At 41.9% G+C, this 6364-nt stretch overlaps 1 pseudogene; it reads right to left on the bottom strand.

The window, feature by feature from the left end:
• Positions 1 to 1353: 1353 nt before the first annotated feature.
• LOC119246751 (60S ribosomal protein L6-like) lies at positions 1354 to 3945 on the bottom strand (annotated as a pseudogene).
• Positions 3946 to 6364: the final 2419 nt, after the last annotated feature.

Consider the following 6364-nt stretch of genomic DNA (forward strand, 5'->3'; position numbering starts at 1 on the left):
AACATTAACAAACATCAGCTGCCAGCTTTTTGACTGTACCATCTTGGAACTCCCTCCCAAAATAGCCTTCAGAAAACTCTAACCTTAGCCAGAATCTGACTGAAAACCATATGAGAGACTCCAAGTGAGGCACATTCAACAAAGCAGAGTCAACACATGCAGCCTTGAGGGACTATGATAAATTATCTTCAGGCATTAGATTTTAGGATGATTTGTTGTGTGCAATGGAAAATTGGAACAGATGGAACTAAGAAGTTGTCTAGAATTCTGTTCCTTCATGCTTGCAACTAGGAGTTTCATATGCATCACTTGGTCAAGGAAATTGTCTCCCTCCTGCTTTTTTTTTTTTTTAAGATTTATTTATTTTTATTTTATTTATTTTATTTATTATTTTTTTAAATAATAAATTTTATTTTTATATTCCCCCATACAATTGCAAACCCCCCATTCTGACCCCAATCCCTCCCCTCCCGCCCGAGATTTATTTATTTTTAAACAAGAGCTGGGGTACAGGCCAGAGGCGCGGGAGGGTGAGAGGTTTGACCAGAGGCAGAGCGGGGAGCAGAACAGGCAGATGACTGAAATACACTGCTGAGGGGAGCAGCGGGCACGACAGGAGAGGTCTTTTGTGCCATGTGGGAATCTCCCTGGCTGGGCTGAAATCGAACCGGTGCTGCAGAGGCTGCAGACAGCTTCACAGTGCTGCACTCAACCCACTGCACCACCGTGGAGGCCCTCCCTCCTGCCTTTTAACCCAAGCCTATCTGACTCAGGCATTCAGATGCTATCTTTAAGTCCATTTTTTTCCTGCTTCTGATTTCATTTCCTTAAAAATAATGCTACTGGTAAAACCTCACTAATGGTGTTTTTATTCTCATTTAATCTTCACAAAGCCATTTTGAAGTCTTTTCTGCTATTACCCTATGTGTGTATGTAAGAAACTGAAGCACCAAGTATTTTACAACTTGTTCCACATCATTTAACTATTAAGTATGGAGTCAGATGCTAAGCACCAATAACCCAGCTTCAGTCTATATCTTTAACCAGTAATATATGGACCTATCTTAATAGTGGTCATACTTTTATGGAGAACTTTGATAATGGTTTTTCATTATTTAATTAGTCTCTGTAGGAAATTTATTTATTTTACATAAAACATTTTTCCTTTTGTCTTTTTTATTTGTATGCTGTTTTGCATTATTGTTCATTTTTACACAATGTTTGTCCACCCCGCCCCCCAGGTGTAGTCCCCACAGAATTTCCTTCACCGATGCATCTGTGCACCATCACCTCAGTCCCCTGTGTGCCTCCCTCCTTCTGATTCCTCTCCCTCCTCCTCCCTCTGGAGGAAATTTAGAACACCAGTTTGTGAGGGTAAATTCCATTGGTGAGAATAGACATAGAGTGGAGCAATTCCTAGAGCTGAGGAATAGCTTTGATTTGGGACAGAATTTGTGAGTCCACAGCTTTCTGATTAACCTTGTACTGCTCTGTCATCTTTTATTTCTCTTCTGTGTCAAAGATCTCACCTTCCTGGTGTCTGGGCTTATATAGCTGCTGTTTCTTGAAGTAAGCATCAGTGAGATATCTTGGAATCTTCACCCCACTGCTGTCAGTTTTGGTAGAGGTGGCAATAACAAATTTCTGGTGTGTCCTACAAAGGGGTACTCAATGGAAGGACAGAGAATCAGTCACAAGTAGCAAGCCACTGCCCAGCTGCTTCTAGAAAACCACCCTATTGCCTTTTTCATGCCCTGTTAGGAGGGTCAGAACAGTCCCAGTGTTACAGGGCAGGGAGAGGTGCACCCCAGATCCCCCCAAAAACTACCTGCTCTAAATGGGTTCTGCTATCCGCCACATCAACACAAAACATATGAGACTTCAATGGGAAGGAACTTTAATACAATTAGGAAACAATACAGGAAAGGCAAAGAATCTAGTTTCTAAATCAAGCACCCAAAGTTACCCGTTCCCTCGTGGGTAAAACTCCATCCAAATGGGATTGGCCCAGAGCAAGGCCCCAAAACCTGCCATAAGTCCAAAGCATTTTCCAGTGGGGACCCACAGAAAAGGGTCAGAAACAACCAGACAAGCCTGGAAGGAAAAGAGCAAAATCAAAATCAAGATAAAAGCTGCCATTGTCACCTCCCCACGGGTTTCACCCACATCTGTGTCACCCAGTCCACGACCAAAAGGTAAGTGCAGTTTCATCACATGTCTCTAGGCTCCATGCGCCTCCTCCAGGTCTCCTTCTGGCTCTCCATCCTGCTTCCTTCCGCAGTCTCCTCTGCGGCTTCTTCTCTCTCTGCTCAGCTCCACTCTCCATTTGGGTGGGGCAGGGAACCTGGAACCTCCCCCTTCCCTGGGGACCACCCTGTTACAATCTCCCCTTTTAATTTTTATTCCACCATATCTATGGTGGCACAATCTCAGGGTGTAGTCTTAGGAGACAGTCTTTTTTCAGGGTTACAATGTATATAAGAGAAGCAGCAATTAGCAGCATTGTCCATGAATGTCCAATATGACAGTTTTCCATTCTGAAAAATAGTCCTAGCCAAAAGAAAAAAAAAAATCTGGAGCACTAGCTAAACAAGACAGCAAATACATCAAAATCACAGGGAAAAAAATCTTAAAATGGTTCAAGTTATGTAAAACACTCCCAAACTTTTAACAGCATAGCAAAAGTTTGCAAACTAAATCTACTTTTAAACCATTTTACTTATTTTTGCATAAAATCACAGGGCAGAATAACTAAACAGCAATTTATTTGCTGGCTTTTTTGGAATACTCCATATAGGATCAGAGCAAACGGTTGGCATCTGGTCCATGTAGGCTTCAGGAACAAAGTTGGTCTCATCAGACTCCACATGGGCTTTCCTCTTCTCGAGGGTACCAGGACTTTTCGTTGGCTGGGTTGTCCAGTCCTGCCAATGGAGGCAAGCTTCCTCACCTTCTTTGAAGGTCTCTGGAACCCTATGAACAAAGCAAACAGGTTCTCCTCTTCTTGGTTCAGCTCTTTTTCAACTTTCTGGAAGAACTCCATGCAAAGCCACACAATCAAACTCATGTCCAATTTTTTAGTTTAAGCAGACTTTGCCTTTCCTGTATTGTTTCCTAATTGTAGTAAAGTTCCTTCCCATTAAAGTCTCACATATTTTGTGTTGATGCGGCGGATGGCAGAACCCATTTAGAGCAGGCAGGTTTTGGGGGGATCTGGGGTGCATCTCTCCCTGCCCTGTAACACCAGGAGGATGCTAGGTCTGTTTCCTCATGCTGACTGAAGTGTTTAAGGCTGTGGCTCAACAGCTTTCAAGGTACATCTTCAGTAGGATAGTATCTAGGCACTTTGCGAAGTTTAACTTCCCAGATACTGTCATTCTTTTTTAAAAAAGATTTATTTATTTGCTTATACAAGCACTGGGTATAGTCAGAAGTGCGGGAGGGTGAGAGAATTCACTGAGCCAGAGCGGGGAGCAGAGCAGGCAGAAGGACCGAAGTACACTGCTGAGGGGAGCAGCGGGCGGCAGGAGAGGTCTGCACGCCATGCGGGACCCTCCTCCGGTGGCCGGGGAGCAGCCGGGGATCGAACAGGTGCTGCAGAGGCTGCAGGCAGCTGCGCAACCCAGCGCTCAACCGCTGCACCACCGGGGAGGCCCCCAGGTACTGTCATTCTTGTTAATGCCAACTGGTTTTGAGATGATAGCAAGAACTTTCTCTTTTTTTTTTTTTTTTTCCAATCCTGGATTTAGCTGCTGGACATATGGCCTTTCCAGAACACATCGCAGTTCAGAAATATCTGACTAGGACATGGTTTTGGCTGTAGTGGGGCTTCCCCTTCTTAGGAATTTTGGCCTTCACCTTCCTAATCTTGCCACCAACATCATTTTTCTTGGCTTCAGGTTTCTTCTCTTTAGGAGCTGCCTTCTCAGCTTTTTCATCCACCATCTTGCAGGATGGGAAAGAGGAGAACTTGTATAATTTGGCAGCTAGCTTGTGAGCTCCAAAAGGGAGAGCCTGTATTTATATTATTCAACATAGAGTCCTCAACAACTACTCCATTCTTATCACATAACAGATTTCCTTTGAATTTGTTGTCCATGAAATGATTTACCAGTAGCACTTGAGTACATTTTGGCAGGGAAACTTTGGGAAGAACAAAATTGAAATGCAGAGTAGCTAACAATAATCATAGTTAATTTCTCACCTTGGCCTGGGTCTTGTGTCATCCTTGCTCTTTTTTGATAGTTCTGTGCATCATTATTCTTTTCTCACTGTAGCTTTTCCCCCCTGGATGGGCGACATAAAATTCATCGGAATTTAGGGTAGAAAAGATAAAATCTTCATATCTTAAAAGTTACTTAATACACTTAACTGCTCTGGTGTGACAGGGTTATACTAACCACCAGCAGATGTCATCATAATATAGGATGTAGAATAAGACCCAGCTTGGAGCTAAGGCTGCTGCCGAGAGAGTGCTTTTGTATCCACAGCTTGGAAGGTAGTTTGGCAGTAACTGCTCAGGCTGAACATATGTATACCCGGTTCCCCAGAAATTCCTTTCTTAGATACATGTTCAACAGAAATGCACACATAGCTTCAAAGCTATGTGCGTAGCAAAGAAACAAGCAAAGTAGGAGGATGAAACTGGTGATTTTTGTGTCCACCGTGGTTCTAATGCACCAACATTTTCTTAGATTGTGAATTATATATTGAACTGTGTCTGAAATATACTATATATCTTAGTATATTAAAAAAATACTTATTTCTCTAATTCAGGTGTGGCTAATTTTACCAAAACTGGCATTTTAAGACCATATATAAATATTTTTGTAAGTATGACAGCTAACATTTTTTTTCTACTTTAAACCTGCAAATGAACTAATAACACATACAAGAACAGTAGCACCAAGGGAAATACCCCCGCACTGAAAACTGCCTATATGCACACCAATAGCAGAATGTAGTAAATTGTTGGACATTCAGACAGTGCAACTTGATATGGAATGAGATTAAATGATCTATTACTACATACAATAATATATGGAAAAGATACTGTTTAAAGAAGTCAGTGACAAAGAGCACATACTCTATGGTTTCATTTATGTAAAATAAAAAATCAGGATACGAAAAGTGTCGCAGAGAGGGGTAGTAACTGATCAGGAGCATGGAGGGGGAGAGAAAAGTTTCTGGGATGCGGGTGATCAGGATTTGCTGTGTAATTTGCAAAAGGAAAATGTAAGGGCCCTTGAAAATTTATTACAAATTTTAAGACAACTAGAACAGAGCTTTCAGCCATGTGCAGAGACCCTCTAAGTGTAGGGCCCCAAGCATCTGAGTCATCAACACTCATGATACTGGCCTGAAGGTAATGATTTTTTTTTTTTTTACATTTCAAGTAGATTGTTTTTTTTTTAATTTTACTTTTATATTCCCCATACAATTGCAACCCCCTTATTTTGACCCCAATCTCTCCTTTCCCTGCCCCCCCCACACCATAGTATCTCTGGTTCATAGTTGTTTGTTGATTTTGATTTTTTTCTTTCGTATAGTTATTCTATTTCCTGATCCCTTATTTAGGTTTTCTAGATTCCTGCTATGAGTGAGACTATCCAGTATTTTTCTTTTCTTTCTGGCTTATTTCACTGAACATGATCCCTTCCAGCTCCATCCATGTTGCTGCATATTGCATGTGCTTATCTTTTTTGATTGCTGAATAATATTCCATTGTATATATGTACCACATCTTCTTGAACCAGTCATCTATTTTTGGGCATTTGGGTTGTTTCCAAAGCTTAGCTATTGTAAACAGTGCTGCTATAAACATAGGGGTACAGGTGCTCTTTGGAATTAATGTTTCTGTGTCCTTTGGGTAAATACCTAGGAGTGGAATTGCTGGATCATATGGAAGCTCTATCTTTAGTAGGATGAGGAATCTCCACACAGCTTTCCATAGTAGTTGGACCATTTTTCACTCCCACCAGCAGTGCAGGAGTGTTCTTTTTCTCCACAACCTCGCTAACATTTGTTGTTGCTAGCTTTTTTAATATGTGCCATTCTCACTGGTGTGACATGGTATCTCATTGTGTAATAGGGTGGTCCCCAGGAAAGGGGGAGGTTCCAGGTTGCCTGCCCCACGTTGGGCACCACATCTATTTTAAATGGGTTCTGCCATCTGCCGCATCAACACAAAACATATGAGACTTTAATGGGAAGGAACTTTAATACAATTAGGAAACAATACAGAAAAGGCAAAGAATATAGTTTCTAAATCAAGCACCCAAAGTTACCCGTCCCCTCGTGGGCAAAAGTCTACCCAAGCAGGATTGGCCCAGAGCAAGGCCCCAAAGCCTGCCACAAGTCTAAA

The sequence above is a fragment of the Talpa occidentalis genome, unplaced genomic scaffold, assembly GCF_014898055.3.
Source record: "Talpa occidentalis isolate TD23 unplaced genomic scaffold, MPIMG_talOcc4v2.1 talOcc4.15, whole genome shotgun sequence".
NCBI classification, from domain to species: Eukaryota; Metazoa; Chordata; class Mammalia; order Eulipotyphla; family Talpidae; genus Talpa; species Talpa occidentalis.